This window comes from Rhipicephalus microplus, chromosome X (assembly GCF_043290135.1).
Source record: "Rhipicephalus microplus isolate Deutch F79 chromosome X, USDA_Rmic, whole genome shotgun sequence".
In the NCBI taxonomy this organism is placed as follows: domain Eukaryota; kingdom Metazoa; phylum Arthropoda; class Arachnida; order Ixodida; family Ixodidae; genus Rhipicephalus; species Rhipicephalus microplus.
In genome coordinates, this window is record NC_134710.1 from 507,141,082 (window position 1) to 507,168,339 (window position 27,258).

Below are 27,258 nucleotides of genomic sequence, written 5' to 3' on the forward strand. Positions count from 1 at the left end.
TTGATGCGCCCCATTGACTCGAAACTGACCTGACAAGATGTTCTCAGCCATCTCTCCACTGGCGAGAATGCCAGGCCCAACAGCATATAGTCGGGTACAACATAAAAAGGCCGGAGAGGCCCCGCCCAGATGACCAAAGCGCAGCAGCCAATTCGCTCCGTGACTAAAGAAATACTCCCCCTCAAAAATTGTGACTGCTTCTAAAACGCGTATTTATTGGTGTAAACATGATTTGTGCATTGTTACAAGTACTTTGGCAAAACTGTAATGAAGGCAATGCCACGCACACGCTGCATTGCGAAAGAAAAAGAACCCGTGCCTTCTACAACGCTGTGCGTCATCTACTACGGAGCAAGATCGACAGCACCGGGCGAGTAATTGTAAAGCAGTCACTGGCTTCATAGCATAGTATTCATATGTACTTTTTATCTGTTTGCACAAGGTTTTTTTTTTTTTCAATGTATCAGGCTTTTTTTCGGTTGCGAACCTGAAATCTCGTGAGTTCGCGCACGTTGGCGCACGGCCTTCCAGGCCAGAGTTATTCAATGATACGAATTGCGAAACGGCGTTCCTGAATCCAGACACGCAGTTGGCCAGATTTTTTAAGATCGTTGGATGGATTGATGTGGCTGTACCCTTCAGATCGGGTGGCGGCTAACGCCACCTAGCCGTAATGCTTAGTGAACCAACAACTAGATTTATCTTTTTCTTTCTTTAAATAGTGAAGTTGAGCATTGGTACTTTGCAGTGAAGTGTTTAAGTTTCACTCGTGCCTGGACTTTACCCACCAATCATATAACCTACTTCTAGTTAATTCTACCCGCCTAAAGTCTATTTTACCCTCCCTGTTCCTAAACCTTTGGGCTTTGAAAAACCCTTCGATATCATCCTGAACTATAGGGTGAAGCCCTTTACGGAACGTTATCAAGTGTTCAGCAGTTTCCTCCTCCTTTCCACAAGCACTGCATACCCTGTCTACCCTTTCGTACTTGGCCCGATATGTCTTGGTTCACAATTTAACCGATTGTTCTTTTTCGTTTGGCCCCCTGCTGTTTTGTAAGTATTTATCCGTGAATATCCTAGTTAGCTTCATCCATTTTGTATCGACATTCTTCATCCACAAGCAGCTGAAAACCTTTCTAGCCCGACGCTCCTCCACCATTTCTTTCAATCGCTTCGCAAATTTTATTTTCCAGGCCCTAGCTTCCCTGCCCTAAAATGATGTCCATCCCATATCACCTTGTACTCCCTGATTTGGTGTATTCCCGTGAGCTCCTAAGGCAAGCCTACCTATTCCACGTTGCTTAATTTCTAATCCTGCTTGAACTTCTGATCTCATGCACAAGACCGCATTGCCGAACGTTAGACCAGGAACCATGACCCATTTCCATATTCTTTTCACAGCATCATACCAAATGTAATTCCACAGTGTCCTGTTTTTTTATCACCGCTGCATTCATGTTACCTTTAGTCGGCACGTACATTTCGTGTTCCATTAGGTACTCGGTCCCATTGCTTATCCATCCGCCAAGATATTTGTATTTATATGTTATCTCTAGCGTGACCTCCTGTATTCTAAGCTCACCACTTTCATTATCATTAAATATTATGACTTCTGATTTTTCTTACTGAATCTGAAATCTAACCTAATTCCGGAGCCATCCACTACGGCGTCTCTCATAATCATATGGTGGTTTTGGCACGTTAAACCCCAAATATCAATCAATTATCTCCCTCATTACCGCAGATAAACATTAATCTCTGCAAACGTTCCTCGTTGTAAGCCATTAGCACTGTATCATCTGCATACATTGATGATGGTAATAACCGTTTAATCAATGTATGCAGATGATACAGTGCTAATGGCTTACAACGAGGAACGTTTGCAGAGATTAATGTTTATCTGCGGTAATGAGGGAGATAATTGATTGATATTTGGGGTTTAACGTGCCAAAACCACCATATGATTATGAGAGACGCCGTAGTGGATGGCTCCGGTTATTACCATCATCATTGATGATGGTAATAACCGTTTAATGCCCCGCCGCGGTGGTCTAGTGGCTAAGGTACTCGGCTGCTGACCCGCAGGTCGCGGGTTCGATTCCCGGCTGCGGCGGCTGCATTTCCGATGGAGGCGGAAATGTTGTAGGCCCGTGTACTCAGATTTGGGTGCACGTTAAAGAACCCCAGGTGGTCAAAATTTCCGGAGCCCTCCACTACGGCGTCTCTCATAATCAAATGGTGGTTTTGGGACGTTAAACCCCACAAATCATCAATAACCGTTTAATCTGTTTTCTTTGCTTGACGAAAGATAGGTTGAAGCCCAGTCCACTTCCCTCTAATTTGGCCTCTAATCCTTGTAGCTACATCATGAATAACAAGGGTGACAGCGGACACTGCTGCCTAAGCCGCCGTTTTACCTCTGCAGGCTGGGATACCTGTTTTTCCCACTTTATAACTGTCTTGTTACTTTTATAGATATCCTTTAAAATATTAGTGACTCCAGCTTCCACACATAGTGTGTCCAGTATCCCCAAAATTCTTCTTCAATCACGCTATTGTACGCTCCCTTGATGCCCAGATATGCTAGCCACAAGGCCTGTATTCCTTTTCTGCTATTTCGATGCACTGCGTCACTGAGAACACATGGCCTTCCAACCTCATGCGTTTCCGAAAACCATTCTACAGTTCTCCCAGCAACCCCTCATCCTCTACCAATGCCAGCAGGTCTTTTCTTTATAATCTGCATCGCCAGCCTGTAGACAACTGATCTCACTGTTGTAGGACGGTAGTTGTTTATGTCAGCTTTGAGCCTCTTTCCTTTGTAGATCATGTTCATCCTGCTAAGTTTCCATCCATCGGGGATTTCACCATCGATTATTATTTTGCTCACTGCCGCTCCGGAAGCCTGCATAGACTTCGGACTCAATGTCTTCATCAAAATAATTGGAATGCCATCTGGGCCTGTATGTAGTACTAGGAACCCTCTTCTCAGCCCTTTCCCACTCTCGTTGTAAAAATGGAGCAATTCCACCACTTCATTCATCCTTGTCTATTTCGGGGCATAAGGCAGTTCTTTGTTAAAATTTTTCTGCCCCCCTTGTTCGTATATATTAAATAGCTTCGTCCCCTTATAGTCTAGCACCTTGAGGTGTAGTTATAAACCTCTGCTCTAGGCTAGTCTCATTTATTGGGGAGTTTAGATGGTTCCAAAATTTCGCAGCGGCCTTTCTATCTTTTTTATGTACTTCTTCCAGCCACTGCGCTCCCTTTCTTCTAATCTTTTCATTGATCAGAAGGAATGCATTCCTTCTAAAGCTTAGAAAGGTTTCCCATTTTCTTTCAACATCATCTGTCAGTTCACCCCGCTGCTTAGCATGTCTGTGTTCCCTAGAGACTTCCTGACGTTTTGTTATGGCTCTCTTAACTTCCTGATTCCACCAACTCTTGGGTTTGTGTCTTTTTTCCCGGGGGACTTGTCACGTGCATTAGCAAGTTATTTGTAATTCTATTTCTATTTGCTTTTCTGAATAAAAATTTTCCTGTAGTTGCTCACCTTGTCTCTTTCCCACTTCCAATGCTCTTTTAAAACTTAGCTTTTAGCTTGATACGTTTGTGATCACTACCCAGACCTCTGGAGCCACATTCATGTATGTGCATTCCCCTGAGCCTATAATACATCCTATGTGACATCAGTTCATAATCTATTGTCGACTGCAGCCTTCCTACATCCAAGTTTTTTGAACTTCACCCTTCTCAATACTGTTGCAAATGATCAAATGAAGCCTTTCACACATATCCATGATCATTTTGCCTGTTGGTTCAGCGTACCCATCTATATCTTTTATGAGCGCATTCATATCTCCTAGTATAACTATCTCGCACTCTCCTCTTAACTCTTCATTGTCATTTGATGTGCACTCTACCATTGCCTGGTTTTCCACTTTGGCTTTTGCTCCCATCCACAAGTACACCAAACTAAGGAGTGTCATTTGCCCTGCCACTTTACCTTTAAGCCATAAATCTTCCTTGCTTGACTCTTTGCTAGTCTGTGCTTGTATGAACGAATGCCCCAATACCTCCCCATTTCTGCAGCCTTCTGTTCTATTACAATGTTCCCACGCGTAGCCTGGATTGTTAGGAGGTTGTTTTATGTTCATAAGTTGTGTTTCTACAAAACCGTATACCATCGACCTCTCCTCCCTTAGCTGTTCTTCTATCACTTCCCACTTCAGCCTGTTACTGCTACCCTGCATGTTAATATACCATATGTCTGAATTGGCTCGGCGCTCTTGGTTACGTCTATTTCGGAACTGGACTCCAGCTATCTTAGATACCGGTGCCATTTTGGAATCGTATCTGTTCATACCCCCTGTCAAAAAGTCTCCCTGGTTTTTTTCCTCGTTACTAGCTATCCTGCACCCCGAAGGGCCCACGTGCCCCCAAAAAAGCTACTGCGCGTACTGAAAGTCGCCAACCCACCTCATGACCTAGCCGCCCATCGAAGTTAATTCTGTCTCGTTGAAAACCACCCCACCTGTGCACCTCTTTGTTTATTTCCACCATCTCAAAGCCTTTTTCTCGACTCCTCGTCAATGTTTCTTGGTTTGTGTTGACAACCGCTCTTTTCAGGTTGCCTTCACGCACCGGTACCTCCGGTATCGTGCATATTACTACCTGTACCTGCGGAGAAGTGGCGAGCATGTCATCGACCTCTTTCGCCAGTTTGGTCACTAGTCCTGCCGTATCTTCATTCAAGACATCGTTTACACCACCTGTAACTATCACGAGGTGTCGTCCATCAGCTGTAGTTCCAAGATTTGCGCTTGCTTGCCTCATGACTGCTTCAACCTTGCGTCCTGGGAACGTCCCTACAGCAACCCTTTTCACGCCTCTTACCATCTATTTGATTGCTTCTGCACATCTAGTTAAGTTCGAGTCCCCGGCGATTATCACGTGCTGTGACGTTTCAGCTGCAGCGTCCTGCACCTGGGGGTTACTTGCACCTGAGACGCCGGCTGCTTTGTCTCCTCCCAGCCCCACCACTACTGCGCTGAAGCTAGGCATTGTGACAATTGAGCCGGCTGAACCTGTTTTTTCCAAACTTGCTTGCTCTGTTTTCTTCGCCGTTCTGGTTGCCGACGCCGTACTGTTCTCTCCGTCGGCCGCTCCTTTGTTTACCTTAGCTAGTGCTTCCTCGGCGGACTTCAACCTTTACACCATTGGAGAAGTGTTGACAGGCGGGCTAGTTGGTACAAATTCATAATGAAATCATTGGAAGCGCAAACCAAGGGGACACAAGAGAAGAGACAAACAAGCGCTTGTTTGTCTCTTCTCTTGTGCCCCGTTGGTTTGTGCTTCCAAATATATTATTATGACTTTATCCTATTGCCCTCGTTTTCTCTTGCTCTGTCGCCAACACAGTCTCCATCTCGGTGATTCTCATCAGCAGTTCACTCTGGGCAACCATCGTTTTCTCCATTTTGTCTCGACCTCACGATGCCTACACTTCGCGTAAGCCTCCTCACCATTTGCTTCTGCATTGGGGTCCATTTTCAAACCAGCCCCGCATTTTGAAGACTTTACAGCCTTTTTAACCTTGTATTTATGACTCCAATTGTCCTTGTGACTTGTCTTACTTTATATTTACAAAACCCTGCCCTTCAAAAAAGAGAATGTCTAAGCTCTACTACAAAATTTTGCATGTTCAATGTACGCGCACCTCCCCGACGGGGGGGGGGGGGGGGCAAGAGAAAAAAAAACACGAAGGAACAAACTCACACACATACGCACAACCTAGTAAATACCTAATAACTGACCCCCGGAAAAGCCGTACAATATAATAAGTGTTACAAAGATTTCAACAGCTGCCTTTTTAATTATGAATGCAAGCTCAAAACATGCAAAACCACTTATTTGCGCAGTCCATTGGGAGCGCTCAAAAAACACGTCCATCCACCGCCTGGTGACTCGAACGGTGCTTTTGCTGACGTGCGCGCACCTGGGAGCGGCAACACAAAACACAAATAATGCGTTTAATAGTGGTCATGCGAATCAACAGGTGGCGCGACATACTGCTCAATCCCAACAAAGGGGCCAATGACGTGTTCAGATTTCGATACATGGCACGTATGGGGTGTTTTGCAACTCATATGATTGAATGACTCTGTTCCGTGCAAGTTTTCTGCCATGGAGGCCAGTGATGTGACATCAGAAAGTGATTCTTTGTTACCGTACAAGGCTCGTGTCGCCTCGATGACCACACCACCAAGAAGCTTTAGTAAGAGCAAGAGCAGCCACATCCTGAGCAGTGATTCATGCAACATGATCTTCCACTGCTACACTTACTGGCACAACAGGTAGCCTGAACGCAACGCGAGGACAGGAGCAAGTTTGCCGCCGACGTTATCGGTGTCGGCGAAATAAATGTGTACAGGGCGTGGGAGGAAGTTGAAGCTTGACATTTTTTGGGTGGCAGATTGACGATGCCCTCGCGAAAGCAGCCACGCAATACAGAAGAGGGAAGGTGCCACGCGATTTTGAATAGCTTCACGTTTTACACGCTGAGGTCATGTGTGGGCGATTTCTTTCGCCGTATGAGATACTGACGGGTGAGAAGATAACTGCCGAGTTTTCGGAGCGTATGAAACTCCAATCACTAAGGCGATGTGCTGTGCGTCGCCTGCTTGCCGATTTCGGCTTCAAGCATCAAAATAGAAGCCGCAACTCGTTGCTTATTGACCGGGATGACCTCACCGATTGATGGAATCGCTACATCCGTGACGTGAAGCGTTACCGGATGGAAGGCGGAAAGATCTTATGGGTCACAGCGGGACACCTTCGGTAGATCGTGTGGACAGACACCGTGGTGCAGACGCGCGGACACCTGTTCGCTCGAGCGAATGGCCTGACTGCAGGTCTAAAACAACGTTCTGGAAAAGGTCAGCGTCTGATAATAGCATAAATATAAAACATCATTACCTTAGTGAGGTCCAAAATGCTCGTTCAGGCAGCCACCGTCAAATTTGACGCCCCGCATAGTGAAATAGCAGTAGTATCGTTCCGTTTTCAGTCTTAACTAAGAATTTAATTGTTATATTAGCCAGTGCTGGTGAAATAGCCGCAGTCAACACAAAACCGACAGCCACATGCAGCTTGCATAGAAACGCACATTCATGTGACTGCATTGTTCATTTTAGTTATCTGGCTGTCACAAGTAGTGCAAATAAGAGAACAAATATAAAACGCCATTAGCTTAGTTAGGCCCAAAATGCTCGTCCAGGCAGTCACCTTCGAATGTGACGCGCCGCATAGTGAAATAGCAGGAGCCGGAGCAAACTGTATGATTTTGTTGCCAGTCTGCACTGAGAATTTTAGTGTTGTCATGACTAATTTGTATTTCAATAATGTATTATTAACGTGAATAACTTTGCTAGCAGTGTGTTGTCATAATGACACGTTCCTTCCTCAAGTTTTCTTATCAGCCTTTTACGCTGCATGGGATTCTCAGCGCAAACCGTGCTTACGGTATTCGAGAAGCTTCAGGACTGCAGTAGAACATTTTGTGGAGATTACGGCCACTTCGTGAGCATTTCAGTTCATTCTGGAATCTACGTTACCGCTAGCGATAACGCTAGAATGTTTGATGGCAAGTGTATAAATTCCGACACGCGTCACCGCTTCTTGACGGCCGACGCTGCATTCACCACTATCAGTGCAAGTGCGCTACTGTAACTCGACTTTCCGTTTACTGGGCACAGGTTCGCCCAAATAAACAGTTTCATCTGACCATCCAGTCTCCTGCCTTCAGCTACGTCACGAAACCATGACATCTGGCGGAGGTGCTGCTTCGTTCATGTGTCGGACGCCCCCGTCAAACCGTGATCCCAGCCCACGTCGCGGAGAAGACATCGGTGCCAACCAGACAAAATTGAACAAGCCGCCGGAAACAAAGTCTACCACCGGAGTATGGACCTCTACAAGACAAGGCACGGAAGACGAAGGCCATGACGTCGACTGTTTCGACAATGAAAACCGCTGCGTCACAGCCCACGATCGTCATGCATCATCCCAGGGAACCACCAACTTTCCGCGGGTCACCTTTCGAATACTCGGAGACCTGGATAGAGACAAACGACCGCGTGGCTGCCCTCAACCACTTGGACACGGAAGAGAAGCTTCGTCGTGTACTTCTACCTGGAAGACACCGCAAGGACCTGGCTGAAAAATCGGGAGTCTGCACTTCAAACGTCGGATGCCTTCTGTGGCGCATTCCTGCAAACTTTCGCGAGAGTCGCTCGCAAAGAGAGGGCTACTGTTTTGCAAGAGACCCGGGGGCAGGTACCAAATGATAATGGTGCCTTTTTTGCGGAAGAAATGAACCACCTGTTCTGTCACACTTACCCGGACATGCCTGAGGAGAAGGAAGTTCCTTTTCTCATCCGAGGGGTCAAACAGGAGCTCTTCACGGGATTGATGAGAAGCCAACAGAAGACCGTCTAAGAATTCCTCTCAGAAGCGACAACAATTGAAAAACCTTCGAAATGCGCACACGACAGTTCAACCACCGCTCAGTTCAAGGCTATGCAAAAGTTCAATCACTATGCTCCGATGATCTGCGCGACATCATCGGAGCATAGTGTTCTCTCTCTCTCTCTCGAAGCATAGGATTATCTCTCTGTCGATCGCAGACATCGCCAGAGAGAGAATCCAGCAATAAATGGGTATCCCTGAGACATCACAACTGCAACCTCAAACAATTAGCTACGCCGCTGCTGCCCGACGCTATACTCTACGTCCACGTTAAAAGGCCGCGCCGCCGCAATTGCATCGCCTGACACCGCCGACGCGATACCGTCCACCCGCCGGCCAGCGCGGTGTTCCTAGAAAAACCGACATGTGGCGTGCCCCCGACCACCGGCCTCTCTACTACCACTGCAGGGAAGCTGGCCACACCTACCACCGCTGTCAGTACTGCCAGATGGGACTACGTGATTTCGCCATCGACGCGCCGCGTCCACGGAGGGGTGAAAGACCACGTGACATCGCCGACTATCGTCGGAACGCACAGGACCCCCCGAAGATCTTCTCGTTCACCTTAACACGGCAACTACATGTCACCACACGGTTAAGTGGAGCGCTCACCAGTGCGGTAATGTGCTGTGTTTCGTGCATGAGCCAGTAAATTACCTGCATTCGGGCGTGCGTATACTCGGCGTAGGAGTGCTCCAAGACTTACTGCGGATGCCAGTGCTTTCAAGTGTTTTGATGAAGCTTGCACACCTCACCATTTCAACCGTGGTGCAAAAGCTTCACAAAAAAGCGGAGAGGAAACGTGATAGCAAACTTTCGATGCGCTGCATTCACCATAATCCTGAGCGGCTTCCTCTCGGGTGAATCTTTGCTACCCTAGCCGAAATACACGGCGAATCACACTTTCGTTAGATGATAGTCTGTATCTACGAGAAGGTAAGCTCTCCTTTTTCTTGCTTTTTTGTTCATTTTTCTCCCTGCTCAGGTCAGATCACTATTAGAAGCAGTTAAGGAAGAACAAAACGCAATGAAATTGGGCCCAATAAGTGTGCTTTTGTTGCTACTACGCGTGAAACATAGCTTCAATGTACAGTGTCTATGCAGCTCACAATACCAATGAACAACCACACCCAGCTTTAAGGAATCAAGCAGAGGCTCGTGCTCTGTGAAACGTGCACGCACGCAAGAATGCGTGGAGTGGCGTATAAAAGCAGAAACATACGAAATAGAAATAAAGCAGATACATTATAAGATTGTTTTTTATGGTTGAATTTCCCCCCTCCCCCCGAAGAGGTATTGCTGGCTACGCCATTGATTCGTGCAATTAGGTTATCGAATTACTTAACCATATGCCTGGTGAGCTGCCCAAGGGCCTTAGCCAAACATGTGTCAAAATAGGCAAAGCTCAATAACTCAACCATGTCGGTTCTTTAACGCAAGAAATATAATGAATCAGTGCATCCAGGGAAATAAAAAAATGCGGCTTTGGTGTTTTAGCTAATACGTTTTTCTTATATTATGTCTTGCCTCTTTTGTGCAGGGGCCAGGCTGCCGACGGAAGAACACAGAGGAAAGGTTTCCTAAAACGCGCCGTATTCGCTATGCATTGCAGAGTTTGCACAACTGTATACAAGAGGACAAAATCTGCACTGAATGCGTGCAGCTGCACTGCATAAGAGACGCTACGGTGTCTACTACCTGGAATTACATTATGATGTCCTCGGATCTCGAACTTTATTTCGGCAGTGTGTCAGCTGCATATGCTTGATTTGCAGTTTTTATTTGTGGTATTGTCTGAGTGGGTGTCTGGACCATGCTTTAGCCGGGGTGACTTACGAACTACGTGATCGACGGCAGGAAGCATAGCATATGGTTTGTTGCTGATTTAACTTTCGGTTTGCTGAGAGCCTTCTGATCACTACTGTAGCCTCCGAACGTGGAACGCGGTGGAGTGAGTAATTTCGACTTTATGTCACATTACATTGGTGTGCTTTTGAAATTCACCGCCGACAAAAATTACTTGTACGTGAATTCGTTCTCGTTGTGGGAGTACGTGAACAATTCCTTATTTCAGGGGACTGTGCTATGTTCATTTTTCTAATTCACTGCGAATTTCAACGTGGCACTTTCGTAGTTTTTTCTCCGCATGTAATAGAAATTTTGGGAGACAATGCTCGCAACTTCTATTCAAGGTTATACCTGGGTAGCGTTGATTTGATTGATATGTGGAATTCACCGTCCCATAACCATCATTTTATTATGAAATACGCAGGGTCGCGTTAAAAAGCAGGCATGGTACTTTCGTGGCTGAGCGTATGAATTAGACTGATATGCAAATTAAGAAGAGCGATCGTGCGCCTTTCTTCAACTAATGGCGAAAATATTTTAAAGCTGTTGCTTTCTTCAATTAGCGGCATATATAAACGGTTAACAATGCGTGTTTGTGTTTTTGTGTTTCAATTTTAAAATTTCAATCTTCTAAGGATGCCTGAATAAGCAGTTATTTTTTCCATCTTCTTTTCACTCTGCATTTGTGGAAGCTCTAATATGACAGATTCGATTAGACGTAACCTTTAAATCTCTGTAGCTTCCGTCTCCGAGTTCACACAGCGGCCACGTCTTGAAAGTTTTGTCCTGTCTTCTTTACGTGCAAGCTCAGAAGCACATCGTTAATGCAGGAATGACCTTTGCACTTATGTTTTGGCTTTTATTTGTAGAATATTATTGCCGGGAATACCTCTTGAAAATGATAGTGTTTTGTGTGCTTCATTCTAAAGCCTCGTCAGTACATAACTTATAGGAGATGTTTTATTCCTTTGCAAATGATAAAACTGAAGGCGCTTCTGAATTTTGGCGCTGTTCTATTTTAAAAACGACCATAATGGTTCACTGAACCTTGGAGAAAGTGTCGTCAAGAAGCAGAGTACTTTACTCTGCTGATTTAACGAAGACCAGTGCAACAAAGTGGTAAAAAATGCTCAGGAGTATTGGACACATCACGGATATATCTGGTCAAACCCCTGTAAATAATATATCCGCTATTGTTGCAACATTAGCATGTTGACACGCTGGAACCACGCCATCTCAGTTTCATGGAAGGGGAGTGGTGCTTGTGTATATAAAACAAGCTTGATTTTTGTAGAACTGCTCTCCTTAACAATCGGAGAAGTTTTTGTGATTCTGTCTCATCCTGAAAAGGCGAGCATGACGATAATTATGTATTAAATATGAACAAAGTAGAAATTGCGAATTGCAAAATAAACCTTCATTACATTTGGCTGATGAAGAGCCATGTGGCATACACAAGCGTGCAACTGCAAAATGTGCATTAATCAAGCATATGCAGCTCACCCAACGTCAAAATAAATTTCGAGATTGTACGACATCATAAATAAGATTGAGGTAGCAGACACCATAGCGTGTCTTATGCAGTGCAGCTGCACACATTCACTGCAGATTTTGTCCTTTTGTATACAGTCGTGCAAACTCTGCAATTCATTGCGAATACGGCACGTTTTAGGAAAGCTTTCCTCTGTGTTCTTCCGTCGGCAGCCTGGCCCCTGCACAAAAGAGGCAAGACATAATATAAGAAAAACGTATTAGCTAGAACACCAAAGCCGCATTTTTTTATTTCTCTGGATGCACTGATTCATTATATTTCTTGCGTTAAAGAACCGACATGGTTGAGTTATTGAGCTTTGCCTATTTTGACATTTGTTTGGCTCAGGCCCTTGGACAGCTCACCAGGCATATGGTTAAGTAATTCGATAACCTAATTGCGCGAATCAATTACGTAGCCAGCAATACCTCTTCGGGGGGAGGGGGGAAATTCAACCATAAAAAACAATCTTATAATGTATCTGCTTTATTTCTATTTCGTATGTTTCTGCTTTTATACGCCACTCCACGCATTCTTGCGTGCGTGCACGTTTCACAGAGCACGAGCCTCTGCTTGATTCCTTAAAGCTGGGTGTGGTTGTTCATTGGTATTGTGAGCTGCATAGACACTGTACATTGAAGCTATGTTTCACGCGTAGTAGCAACAAAAGCACACTTATTGGGCCCAAATGCATTGCGTTTTGTTCTTCTTAAACAGTCTCTAATAGTGATTTGACCTGAGCAGGGGGAGAAATGAACAAAAAAGCAAAAAAAAGGAGAGCTAACTTTTTCGTAGATACAGACGATCATCTAACGAAAGTGTGCTTCGCCGTGTATTTCGGCTAGGGTAGCAAAGATTCACCGGAGAGGAAGCCGCTCAGGAATATGGTGAATGCAGCGCATTGAAAGTTTGCTATCACGTTTCCTCTCCGCTTGTTTGTCAAGCTTTTGCGCCTAGTTGAAATGGTGAGGTGTGCAAGCTTCATCGAAACACTTGAAAGCACTGGCATCCGCAGTAAGTTTTGGAGCACTCGCACGATGAGTATACGCACGCCCGAAGGCAGGTAATCCACTGGCTCATGCATGAAACACAACACATGACGGCCCTGGTGAGCGCTCCGCTTGACACCACGCCCGCCTGTCCCGGCGCTATAGTAGCCGTTGTCGAACCGTTACAGACACCTCCGTTGTGAACGTGCACCGTCACTGTTGAAATAACGCAGTGGTGGCAGCCAAACTGATCGATAAACTCCGTCAAAGCGAGGCGGGCTCCGCCATGGACGTGATGTTGGCGCAGAAACTTCACTTGAGGGACGATTCAAGGTAGCTCGATCGCTTCCTTGACAATCTCGAGGAAACGCTCGAGATTTTCTCAAGTGAAGGAAGCGTTTCAAGTGAAGGGCAGTTTGTGAATGGGAAAACTCCACTCAAGGAGCGTTTCGAGTGAAGGGTTGAGTTGAGGAGCGTTTGTGAATACGGGGAGAAGACAGCTCCGTAGTAAACGCGCACCGTCACTGTCGAAAAAATGCGGCGGTGGCAGCCTAATTGACCGAGAAATGCAGTCAAAATGAGAGGAGCTGTGCCATGAACGCGATGTTGGCACAGAAACCTCACTCGAGGGACGTTTCAAGGTAGCTCGATCACTTCCTTGGCAATCACGAGGAAATACTCGAAATTTTCTCAAGTGAAGGAAGCGTTTCAAGTGAAGAGTGGTTTGTGAATAAGAAAACGCCACTCAAGGAACGTTTCGAGTGAAGGGTCTAGTTGAGGAGCATTTCTGAATACGGGGGTAAGTCACCATTCTTTCTTGCTGTAGCGTCATCAATTCCGTCGGCACTCAAGAATCAACACACATGCAAGGCGTTCTTTAAGGTGACGAACACCTGTTGATAAACCGCGAAATTTGCGTCGCCAGAGGAATAGCCAAGCTGCAAGGAGGGAACGTAAAAGTGACGCTCACGAACTTCAGCAATCAGTACAAGCACGTGAGTAAAAGCACGACGGTTACCTACATAGAAGAGATACTGAAAGCCAGCAACGCTTTCCCCCTCACCGTTTCCGTCGAGTGTACTGCAACGATTCAAATCATTCAACCAGCTTTCGACGGTAATTCGAGCCTTCCTACGCATAAACAAGAACAGCTCTGATTGATATGTGGGGTTCAACGTCCCAAAACCACCATATGATTATGAGAGACACCGTAGTGGAAGGGCTCCGGAAATTTTGACAACCTGGGGTTCTTTAACGTGTACCCAAATCTGAGCAAACGGGCCTATAACATTTCCGCCTCCATCGAAAACGCAGCCGCCGCAACCGGGATTTGATCCCGCGACATGCGGGTCAGCAGCCGAGTACCTTAGTCACTAGACCGCCACGACGGGGCAACAAGAGCAGCTCAAAAACCTGCTCCTGAATTACAACAACGTTTTTCGTCGTCATCGAGGATTTGACAGACCCCTGTCGCGAAACATCGAATCGTAATGAAAGAAATGCCAGGCCACATTGTCAGAGTCCGTGCAGAGTTTTGACTTGATAACGCGAGGTCATAAAGAAACAAGTCAATGAAATGCTCCGCGACGACATTATCCAGCCTTCAAAGAGCCCATTGGCGTCACTGGTGGTGTTAATAAAGAAGAAGGATGGAACACTACGCCTCTGCGTTGACTATCACCGACTCAACAAGATACGAAGAGGGACGTAAACCCTCTGCCCCGAATAGACGACGCCCTTGATCGGCTCCAGAACGCCAAATATTATTCATCGATGGACCTCAAGACAGGCCATTGACAGATCGAAGTAGATGAGAAAGGCTGAAAAAAGACTGCGTTTATAACATCAGACGACCTTTTCGAGTTCAAGGTTATGCCCTTCGGTCTTGGCTCGGCACCTGCAACTTTTCAATTCGTTATCGACACAGCGCTGGCAGGATTGAAAAGGCAGACATGTGTCGTTTACTTGGGCGACGTCGTCGTGTTTTCCTCAAGCTTTGACGAGCATCTTCGGCGCCTTGAAGCTGTACTTCAAGCCATCAAGACTTCCGGGCTCATCCTGAAGCCAGAAAAGTCACGATTCCCGTACGAGAAACTTCTGTTCTTGGGCCTCGTTACAAGCAAGTCCGGAGTAAAACCTGATTCGCGGAAGACAGCCGCCACTGCTGCATTTCCGCTGCCCACCGACAAGAAGGCCGTGCGTTGATTTCTCGGCCTGTGCACCTATTACAGGCGCTTTGTCAGAAACTTTGCCCGAGTTGCCGACCCACTCAATAACCTGACGTGGACTAACGTCGAATTTCATTGGGAAACCGCACAGGAGGAAGCGTTTGCGGGACTAAAACGACACCTGCAGATGCCACCAATGCTCGCGCACTTCGACGACAACGCCGAAACAGAAGTGCACACTGAGGCAAGCAGCGTAGGATTCGGCGCCATCGTTGTGCAGAGAACTAACGGACTGGGAAGTGTTTAGTTACGCTAGCCGGTCACTATCCAAGGCAGAAAGCAATTATTCCACAACAGAAAAGGAGTGCCTTGCCGTCATCGGAGCGACATCGAAGTTTCGTCCTGACCTTTGTGGCAGGTCCTTCAAAGCTGTGATCGACCACCACGCCTTGTGTTGGCTAGCTAACTTGAAGGGCCCTTCAGGTCGCCCGATGGAGCCTGAGGCTTCAAGAAAACGGCATTACCGTCAATTACAAGTCCGGCCGAAAACACTCCGATGCCGACTGCGTCTCGCGAGCCCCCGTCGGCCCACCACCGCCCCACGAGCTGAATGACGACTGCTTCTTGGAAACTATAACTGCCGAGGACTTCGATAAACGCCAGCGGGCTGACCCGGCACTTCGGAGCCTAATCGAATACATCGAGGACAGGACCTCTGTTGTTCTGAAAGCATTCAAATGGGCACACACGTCGTTTTTACTATGAAACGGCCTTCTCCATAAGAACTTATCACCGCTTTGAGCCAAATACCTTCTTTTGGTGCCTACAATTCTGCGCCCCGAACTCCTCCAGGCTCTGCCCGATGATCCAATGACCAGACACGATGGTGTTTCCTGCATGCTCACGAGGATACAAGGAAGGTACTATTTACGGCGCCTTACTGCCGACGTCACTCATTACGTGAGGACATGCAGAGACTGTCAGTGAAGCAAGACACCGCCGACAAGGCCGGCAGGCTTTCTTCACCCGATCGAACCATCTTGCAGGCCGTTACAACAAATCGGGATGAACCTACTGAGGCCGTTTTCAATTTCGGGAAACAAATGGATCATCGTAGCTACTGACTACCCCACGCGCTACGCCGAAACAAAGGCCCTACGCAAAGGTAGCTCCGAAGAGCTATCCAAATACTTCGTTGAGAACATCGTCCTTCGCAATGGCGCCCCAGAGGTTGTCATCAGCGGCAGAGGTACGGCCTTTACTGCTGATTTGACTCAAGCGACCTTGAGACACAGCCACACAAGCCACCACCGCACCACCACCTACCATCCACAGACAAATGGTCTCACCGAGGGGCTTAACAAGACAAGCGCCGACATGCTGGCCATGTACGTCGACGTCGAACACAGACGTGGGACGCCATATTTCCGTACGTGACCATCGCATACAACACGGCCGTGCAAGAGACGACGCAGATGCAACCGTACAAGTTGGTCTACGGAAGGAGCCCGGTAACGTCGCTGACGATGAAAACTTCGACGTCGCTCTCTCTCTTCAGCGCGCTGAAGGAGCTCGTCAACTTGCCCGTCTGTGCGTCACGAATCAGAAGACGACCGACTGCCGTCATTACAGTTTTCGGCGACGCTTCGTGGAATACCAGCCTGGTGAATGCGTTTGGGTATGGACGCTGATATGCGGACGTGGGCTCAGTGAAAAACTTCTGCGACACTATTTCAGACCATACTGGGTAGTACGACGTCTCAGCCCACTTGACTACGAGATTGTCCCCGACGGCATTACGAAGTCGCAACGGCACCGATTGCGACCTGAAGTCGTGCATGTCACGCGCCTCAAGCCGTGTTATGAACGTTGGCAAACGGAGTGTATTTTGTTGTTGTTGTTGTTGTTAATATGCTGCATTGTACATTATTATCATTTGTAGTTTCTTACATTATCTTTACATGTTCATTTTCTGTTAAAACATCGCAACGGTGCATTTTTCAGAGGGGGACAATGACACGTTCTTTCCTAAAGTTTCCTTTTCACTCCATAACGCTGTACGCGATCATGAGCGTGAACCTCACCTACAGTGTTCGAGAAGCTTCAGGACTGCACTAGATCATTATATTGAGATTCACCCCGTATTCACAAATACTCCTCGAATCGACAAATGCTCCTCGACACCCTTCACTTGACAGAGTTGAGCACTGCGCTACCGCTCAGCTGAAAATGACGCTGCGCTACTCAAGAACCACCGCAGACTATCACTGATACGCAGTGACTTGCCGTACTTAGAGATGGCGCTTCCATCGGCTTTCTCAAGTGAAGGCGAAGTGTTGAGTGAAGGAAGGTTCTAGAATACGGAGGTAAGGCCGTATTCACAAACGCTCCTTCTCCCAAGGGCTCCTCTCGACTTTACGAAGTCATGGTGGAGCGTGCTCCTCCACTCAAAAAGGCGCGGCGTTTCAAGAACGCTCCTCCACTTCTGGTTCGTCAAAGGAGGCCTTGGAAATGCTCCCTCTACTTGAGTGAACTGATTTGGCCGAGAAAAGCGCCGAATAACGAGAATATTCGTAATTTTGGTTAAGAAATGCCTATCTCTGAGTAATAGATGAATGCTTTTCTCAATTATTCTTTTTATGAATTGACTATACAGCAAAACACATGCATTTAGAGTGGTACCATGGTTTCCCTAAGCCTTGAGCTGGTAGAGCTAGCGAAACCCCCGCTTCAGGTCTGGCAACAGTTGCGCCCAGGCAGCTGAACGAACAGCTGATGGTGTTTCGTCTGCTGCTAAACGTTTCTACGTGCTTAGTTTATTTCGTCTCATGTGCGTCTATTACAGTTTATATTTACGGTAGTGTCTCAGTTGGTGTTTGAGACCCTGCTTTCGCCGGGGTGACTAACGAACTACGTGAGTGATGGCAGGATGCAGAACATAGGGTTTGTTGCTTTGTTAACTTTCGCTCTTCTGAGAGCCTTCTGATCACTAGTGTAGTCACCGAACGTGTAACGTGGTTGAGTGAGAAATTTCTACTTTATATCACACTACATTGGTGAGCTTTTAGAATTCATCACTGACAAAGATTACTTGTACATGAATTCGTTCTCACTGCGGGAGTACGTGAGCAGTCCTGATTTCAGGGGACTGTGCTATGTTCATTTTTCTCATTTACTGCGAATTTCAACGTGGCACTTTCGTAGTTTTTGCTCTGCATGTAATAGAAATTTAGGAAGACACTGCTCGCAACTTCTATTCAAGGTTATACCATAGTATCATTGATTTGATTGATATGTGGGAGTTAACGTCCCATAACTACCATTTCATTATGAGGGACGCAGGGTAGCGTTAAAAAATAGGCACGGTACACTCGTGGCAGAGAGTTTGAATTAGACTTCTATGCAAATTATGAAAAGCGATTGTGTGCTTCAACTTATGGCAAAAACATTAATTTGAAGTGGTTATTTTCTTCAATTAGCAGCATATATAGTCGGTTAACAATGTGTGTTTGTGCTTTAGTGTTTCAATTTTAACAACAAATCTTCCAGGGATGCCTGAGTAAGCAGTTATTTTTCTCATCTTCTTTTCGCCCTGCATTTGTATATGCTCTAATATGACAGATTCGAATATACGTAACCTTTAAATCTCTGTAGCTTCCGTCTCCAAGTGCACAGCAGCCCCGTCTTAAAATTTTTGTCCTGTCTTTTTTACCTGCAATTTTAGAAGCACATTCGGTAATGCAGGAATGACCTTTGCACGTATGTTCTGTCTTTTATTTGTAGAATATTATTGCCGAGAATAACTTCTGAAAATAATCGTTGTTTCTGTGCTTCATTCTAAAGCCTCGGTGGTATATAATTTATAGGAGATGTTTTATTCTTTTCGAAATCAGAAAATTGAAGCAACTTCTGACTTTGGGCACTGTTCTGTCAAAAATGACAGTGTGGGTTCTCTGAATATTGGAGAAGTGTCGTCAAAAAGCAGAGTATTTTACTTTGCTGATTTAACGAAGACCAGTGCAACAACGTAGTAAAAATGCTCAAGAGTATTGCAGACATCGCGGATACATCTGGTCAAACCCCTGTAAATAAAATATCTGCTATTGTTGCAACATTAGCATGTATGCACATTGAAGCCACGCCATCTTCGTTGCGTGGAATGGGAGTGGTGCTGCTGTATATAAAACAAGATTGAGTTTTGTAGAACTGTTTTTTTTGTATAATAGCAGAAAAAGTGATTTTCGCAATCCTGCCTCATCATGAAAAGACAAGCATGACGATAATTATGTATTGATAAAAAAACAAAATGGCAATGGCGAATGGCAAATGAAATTTTATTGCATGTGGCTGATGAAGAAAAACGTGGCAAGCACAAGAGAGCAACTGCAAAGTGCACTTCAATCAAGCATATGCAGCTGACACACTGCCTAAATAAAGTTAGATATCCGAGGACATCATAATTAAGATCGAGGTAGTAGACACCGTAGCGTCTCTTATGCAGTGCAGCTGCACGCATTCGCAGCAGATTTTGTCCTCTTGTATACAGTTGTGCAAACTCTGCAATGCATTGCGAACACGGCACGTTTTAGGAAACCCTTCCTCTGTGTTCTTCTGTTGGCAGCCTGGCCCCTGCACAAAACTGACAAGAAATAATATTGGAAAAAAGTAATAGCTAGAACACCAAAACCGCATTTTTCTTTATTTCTTATAGCGCACACATTCATTATTATTTTTTGTGTTAAAGAACAGAACAGGTTTAGTTAGTGAGCTTTTCCTATTTTGACACTTGTTTGGCTCAGGCACTTTGGCAGCTTAGCAGGCATATGGTTATGTAATTCGATTATCTAATTGTACGAATAAATGGCGTAGCCAGCAATATCTCTTGGGCAGGGGGTTCAGTGATAAAAACCAACCTTATTATGTATCTGCTGTATTTCTATTTCATATGTTTGCCTTTTTATACGACATTCCATGCATTCCTGCGTGCATGCACATTGCACAGAGCACGAACCTCTGCTTGATTCCCTAAAGCTGCGTGTGGTTGTTCATTCGTATTGTGAGCTGCATAAACACTGTATACCTAAGCTATGTATCACGTGTAGTAGCCACAACAGCACACTCATTGGGCCCAATTGCATTGTGTTTTGTTCTTTCTATAATGTCTCCAATAATGATCAGACCTAACCCATGGGAAAGATCAACAAAAAAAATAAAACAAGAGAATTTACCTTCTCGTAGATACAAACGATCATCTAACGAAAGTGTGCTTCGCCATATATTTCGGCTAGGGTAGCAAAGATTCATCAGAGAGGAAGCCGCTCAGGAGTACGGCGAATGCAGCGCATCGAAAGTTCACTATTACGTTTCCTCTCCGCTTTTTTGTCAAGCTTTCGCGCCACGCTTGAACTGATGTGGTGTGCCAGCTTCATCGAAACACTTGAAAGCACTGGCGTCCGCAGCCCTCGCACGACGAGTATACGCACACCCGAAGGCAGGGATTCAACTGGCTCATGCACAGAACACATCATGGCACTGTTGAGTGCTTCTCTTGACCCCACGCCAACCTGTCCTGGCCCACAGTAGCCGTTGCCGAACCGTTCGAAGACAGCTCCGTAGTAAACGCATACCGTAATTGTCGAAAGAACGCGGATGTGGCAGCCTCATTGATCAAAAAACGCCATCAAAGCGAGACGGGCTTCGCCGTGGACGCCATGCTGGCGCAGAAACTTCACTCGAGGAATGATTCCAGGTAGCTCGATTGCTATGTTGACAATCTCGAGGAAACGCTCGAGATTTTCTCAAGTGAAGGAAGCGTTTCAAGTTAAGTGTGGTTCGTGAATGGGAAAACGCCACTCAAGGAGCATTTTGAGTGAAGGGTCGAGTCGAGGAGCGTTTGTGATTACGGAGGTAAGCCTATTTCGTGGGCATTTCAGATTATTCAGGAATCTACGTCGCCGCTAGCGATAACGCTAAAATGTTCGATTTCAACACAGATACAGTTAGGAATATTGTTACGGGAGAATAACTTTACTTTATAAAACGAGGAATAAACTCGGTGGTGGACAAGATGGCGCCCAGTTGGCTCACAGATCTGACAACATCGTCCTCCTCTTTGTCTTCTTCGTCGTTCTCATCCTACCGTTACATGATTTCCCCGGCGGCTGGAGCACCGACCCGGTGCTAATCAGGAGGCACTGGAGTAATACGGTTTGAGTCGCGTAACATGCACTACGTCAGTGTGAGGGTGAAGGATGGCGGGGTCCGTAGGGGTGATTTCGTATGTGACGTCAGTTACTTGGCGTAAGATACGGTAGGGACCTGAATAGCGTGGGAGTAGCTTCTCCGAAAGTCCAACGCGGCGCGAGGGGAACCATAACAGAACGAGATCTCCGGGTGTGAAGTGGACGTCACGATGGCGGGCGTCGTATACGCTCTTCTGATAGTCCTGGGAGTCCAGTAAGCGTCGTCGAGCAACTTGGCGTGCCGCTTGGGCCTTCATTATTGCATCACGAGCGTACTGAGACTTGTCATTTAGTCCGGCCGGCAGGAGGGTGTCGAAAGGTAGCGCAGGGTCACGGCCGAACAACAGAAAAAAAGGAGAGAACCCAGCGGTGTCGTGTCTGGAAGAATTGTACGCGAATGTTACAAACGGTAACGTAGTGTCCCAGTCGCGGTGATCGGCGGAGACATACATGGAGAGCATGTCGGTGAGAGTGCGATTGAGGCGCTCCGTTAGACCATTTGTTTGTGGATGGTAAGCAGTCGAGAGCTTGTGTTTAGTGGCGCAGGAGCGGAGGAGGTCATCAACCACTTTGGAAAGGAAGTAGCTGCCTCGGTCGGTAAGGAGTTGTCGAGGGGCGCCATGATGTAAGATGACGTCCTCCAAAAGGAAATCGGCCACGTCAGTTGCACAGCTGGTTGGAAGGGCCCGTGTGATCGCGTATCGGGTAGCATAATCGGTTGCTACTGCAATCCACCGATTACCCGCCGCTGACGTAGGAAAAGGGCCAAGCAGGTCCACGCCAACACGGTAGAATGGGTCTTGTGGGATGTGCAGTGGCTGAAGACGTCCGGCCGGAGGGGCATTTGGTTTTTTCCGTCGTTGACAAGGGTCGCAGGCTGCAATATAACGGCAGACGTCGCGGTACATGCCAGGCCAGAAGAAGCGCCGGCGAACTCTGTCGTAGGTCCGTGACACGCCGAGGTGACCCGCTGTAGGTGCATCATGAAGCTGGGCGAGAACAGTGTGACGCAATTGAATGGGAACGACGAGTAGTCTTTCGGGGCCGTCAGGACGCATATTGCAACGGTACAATACACCATCATGTATTTCAAACATTCGAAGGGAAGGGTCGGGCCTCACCGATGTGAGCCTTCGGATAATACCGTCCAAGAAAGTATCTCGTCGCTGCTCGATTCCAATGTCATGAAACGCGGATAGAGAGAAAACGTCGATAGGAAGGGTGGTTTTAGAGGAGTCGCCGTCTGGAGGGTCGACAGGATACCGGGACAAGCAGTCCGCATCTTGATGCAGGCGGCCGGTTTTATACAGGACTGAGTAATCAAATTCTTGAAGGCGCAGCGCCCAACGGCCAAGACGGCCTGAAGGGTCTTTAAGGGACGAAAGCCAGCACAAGGCGTGGTGATCTGTGATTACTGTGAATGGCCGGCCGTACAAATAGGGACGAAATTTACCGACTGCCCAAACAAGTGCCAAACATTCCCGTTCGGTTATTGAATATTTTCTTTCAGCAGGCGAAAGAAGGCGGCTGGCATAAGCAACAACACGGTCTCGTCCTTGTTGTTTCTGGGCGAGGACTGCACCGATGCCATAGCCACTTGCGTCTGTACGAACTTCTGTTGGAGATGAAATATCAAAGTGGGCGAGGATAGGCGGAGACGTAAGCAGACACACTAGATTTTGAAACGCATCTGCTTGCTCAGGGCCCCAGATGAAGCCAGCGTCTTTTTTGAGAAGTTGAGTGAGAGGGCGTGCTACGTCGGCGAAGTTTTTAACAAAGCGGCGGAAGTAAGAACAGAGGCCAACGAAACTGCGAACGTCTTTGGTACAGGTTGGTACAGGGAAATCTCTTACTGCGCGTATTTTATCTTGATCAGGGCGAACCCCCACGGAATCAACGAGGTGTCCGAGGACAGAAATTTCACGACGGCCGAAGTGGCACTTTGCCGAATTGAGTTGCAGGCCCGCCTTACGAAAGACAGATAAGATTTTCGATAGCCTTTCAAGGTGCGTCGCAAAAGAAGGCGAAAAAACGATAACGTCGTCCAGGTAGCACAGGCAGATGGACCACTTGAAGCCGTGCAACAGAGCGTCCATCATACGTTCGAATGTGGCGGGCGCATTACATAAACCGAATGGCATCACTTTAAACTCGTAAAGGCCGTCGGGAGTGATAAACGCCGTCTTCTCACGGTCCATGTCATCAACGGCAATCTGCCAGTACCCAGAGCGGAGGTCAATGGAGGAAAAATATTTTGCGCCGTGAAGGCAATCGAGGGCATCGTCTATGCGTGGTAAAGGGTAGACGTCCTTCTTCGTTATTTTGTTTAAATGGCGATAATCGACGCAAAATCTCCAGCTGTTGTCCTTCTTCTTTACAAGTACAACAGGGGACGCCCAGGGACTGCATGAAGGCTCGATGATATTCCGAGAAAGCATTTTGTCGACCTCCTGTTGGATGATGCGCCGCTCTGCATGGGAAACACGGTAGGGTCTCCGATGGATGGGACTCGTATCGCCTGTATCAATCCGGTGCTTAACAACGGACGTCTGGCCGAGTGGGCGGTCGCCAAGGTCGAAGATGTCCCAAAAAGATGCAAGCAGGGAACGCAGGTCGTTAGCTTGTTCTTTCGGCAAGTCGGGGGCAATCATCTTGGTTAACACACTTTGGTCTGATGGAGGAGTAGACGAAGTTTTTTCGGCACTCGGGATGCTGTCATAACTTAGAGTGCAAATATGGCACTCTGCCGCCGGCACGATCTCGGCTAGAGATATACCACGAGGGAGGACTTGTGTACATAGTGAAAAATTCACTAAGGGTAGGCAGGATGCATTGGCCGTAATAGTGATGACGGTGTGAGGAAACGCAACGTTGTGCGAAAGCAGGACGTCAACATTGGGGGACACGATATAAACACCGTCTGGGACAGGTGGAACAGGGGAGACGCCTATGTAAGCTACTGTTCGTTGAGGGAGACGCAGGTGTTCTGTAGAACAAAGCCGACTTGGAGGGCAACTTGGAGGATCAACAACATTAGGTAGAGCGAGTTGCACTATACCGGCAGAGCAGTCTATCAAGGCCGAATGTTCAGACAAAAAGTCTTGGCCCAAAATTATGTCATTAGGGCAGTGTTCTAAAACATAAAACAGAACTGATGTGTGGTGTCCGGCGACGCTGACGCGAGCTGAGCACACACCAATTACGGCGACTTTTCCACCATCGGCCGTTCGGACCACAGGAGTTGGGCCAGGAGTAAGGACTTTCTTCAGCCGTGCTCTAAGGTCAGCGTTCATGATAGACACGTGTGCGCCAGTGTCAATGAGGGCTGTAGTAGGTACACCGTCGACGTCAACATTGATAAGGTTCTGATGTGCGGGCAAGGTCAGTAGAGGATTTTGGGATCGGGTCGGTATTGCAGCATCACCTCCAAGAGCTGCTCCCGTCAGTTTTCCGGAGGTGAACGCCGGAACGAGCTTGGGGACGGCGATCGGCGAGATGGGGGCGAGCGGGAGAAACGGCGTTGTGGCGAAGGGGAGCGGCTGGATCGGGGGCGCGAGGAATTCTCAGGCGTTAGCGGCTCTGTTTTCGGTGATGAGCGTGAATTCCAGACAGGTGGGCGATGGGGCGGAGGGTGAGGCCACGGAGCAGAGCTGGACCAAGCACGGCAGTGACGCGAAATGTGGCCTATACGACCGCAATTGAAGCATATCGGCCGGTCGTCTGGGGTGCGCCATACCGCCGGGTCGCGATAATGTGGGCTGGCAGAAAAACGTCGGTTGGGCGGAACAGTCACGGGTGGATTTGGTGTGGCGTAGTCTGGACGATGAATGGAGCAGACGTTTAAGCCGGCGTTGGCCAGTTCTTGCCTCACGACGGTCTGTATGAGAGAGACGGTGGCGTGATAGCTTTCGGAGTTGGGGGAGGCTGACACGAGTGGAGCTGCGGCTTCTATTTCCCGACGGACAATACGGACAACGTCACCGGGACTTTCCGTAGAAGGCAGGCGAGGGTCTTCGCATGTGGACGTTGCAGCCGTGTTTGGAAGCCGGGCAAACTGGTGGAGAACACGGCGGCTCTTCGCTTCTTCAAAGCGCCGGCATTCAGAAATAATGTCGTGGACCGTAGATGAATTCTTGAACACAAGAAGGTGAAAGGCGTCATCTGCTATGCCCTTAATAATATGGCCAACCTTATCGGCTTCGGACATCTGCGAGTCTACCTTGCGGCACAAAGCGAGCACGTCCTGAATGTACGTGAGGTATGATTCGGTGCACGTCTGAACTCGACGTGCGAGCTCGTTTTGGGCGGCGCGTTGACTTCCCACAGGCCTGCCAAATAGCTCCCGGAGCTTTTGCTTGCATAACTCCCAGCTAGTCAGTTCTTCCTCGTGCGTCTCGTACCAGACCTTTGCGGTACCTCTGAGATAAAAAATCACGTTGGCCAGCATGAGCGTTGGATCCCATCGCATACGTACACCCACTCGTTCGTATGACTTCAGCCAGGCTTCTACGTCAATGCCATCAGTGCCAGAAAAGGTACCTGGATCTCTCGGGGGCTCCAAGATGAGGGTTGACGGTCCAGTTGGAGAAAGCACGGACGTAGTTGGAGAAGGCACGGTAGTCGGGGAAGGGTCGGCATTGTTGACTGCAGTCGCCATGGGGGAGACCACTAGGCGCCCGCTACGAAGCTCCGTTTTGCGTGAAGTGAGTACCCCGCACCTCCCACCAATGATGTTACGGGAGAATAACTTTACTTTATAAAACGAGGAATAAACTCGGTGGTGGACAAGATGGCGCCCAGTTGGCTCACAGATCTGACAACATCGTCCTCCTCTTTGTCTTCTTCGTCGTTCTCATCCTACCGTTACAATATCATAGAATCGTTGTTTAATACATCTTTTTTGCTTGCCCACTCCCTCATGTAAAGCTCTCTCTAAAGGGCCTTTTAGGTATAATAAATAAATAAATAAATAAATAAATAAATAAATAAATAAATAAATAAATAAAAAAAAATAAAGTATATAAATGCCATACTGCTTCGACGCTTGTCAGTTGATCGACAGCCGACGCTGCGTTCGCCGCTATCAGTGCCAGTGTGCTACTGTATCTAGACTTTTCATTTATTGTGCAGAAGTTCGCCCAAATGAACAGTTGTATCTGACCATCCAGTCTCCTGCCTTCAGCCATGTCACAACCCCGTGACAATATTTACATACTGAAAAATGCTCAGCGATGTTAAACATGTTAATAAAATTGTAAAGAACGATGTGGTTGCAGCATTCTTTGCAGAAAGAAACACAAAAATAAAGGTAGGAAATGGGAATAAACATACATAGGCATGGAGGCACTCACATATTTACACAAACGTGAGAGCGAAAACAGATCTAAGTTATCATCATCATCATCATCATCATCAGCCTGACTACGTCCACTGCAGGACAAAGGCCTCTCCCATGTTCCGCCAGTTAACCCGGTTCTGTGCTTGCTGCTGCCAATTTATACCCGCGAACTTATTAATCTCATCTGCCCACCTAACCTTCTGTCTCCCCCTAACCCACTTCCCTTCTCTGGGAATCCAGTTAGTTACCCTTAATGACTAGCGTTTATCCTGTCTACGCGCTACATGCCCGGCCCATGTCCATTTCCTCTTCTTTATTTCAACTATGATATCCTTAACCCCCGTTTGTCCCCTAATCCACTCTGCTCTCTTCTTGTCTCTTAAGGTTACACCTACCATTTTTCTTTCCATTGCTCGCTGCGTTGTCCTCAATTTAAGTTGAACCCTCTTTGTAAGTCTCCAGGTTTCTGCTCCGTAGCTAAGTACCGGCAAGATACAGCTGTTATATACCTTCCTCTTGAAGGATAGTGGCAATCTACTTGTCATAAATTGAGAGTGTTTCCCAACCTAAAGTACCACATAAAGTACCTAAAGTACCACATTCGATAAAG

The 27,258-nt window shown here is 47.2% G+C and overlaps 1 protein-coding gene across 2 annotated transcripts in view; it reads left to right on the top strand.

Moving 5' to 3' along the window:
• Positions 1 to 27,258, top strand: part of CAP (Cbl-associated protein) — a 1,014,121-nt gene that overhangs the window by 64,880 nt on the left and 921,983 nt on the right. The gene's annotated exons all lie outside the window — the stretch shown is intronic.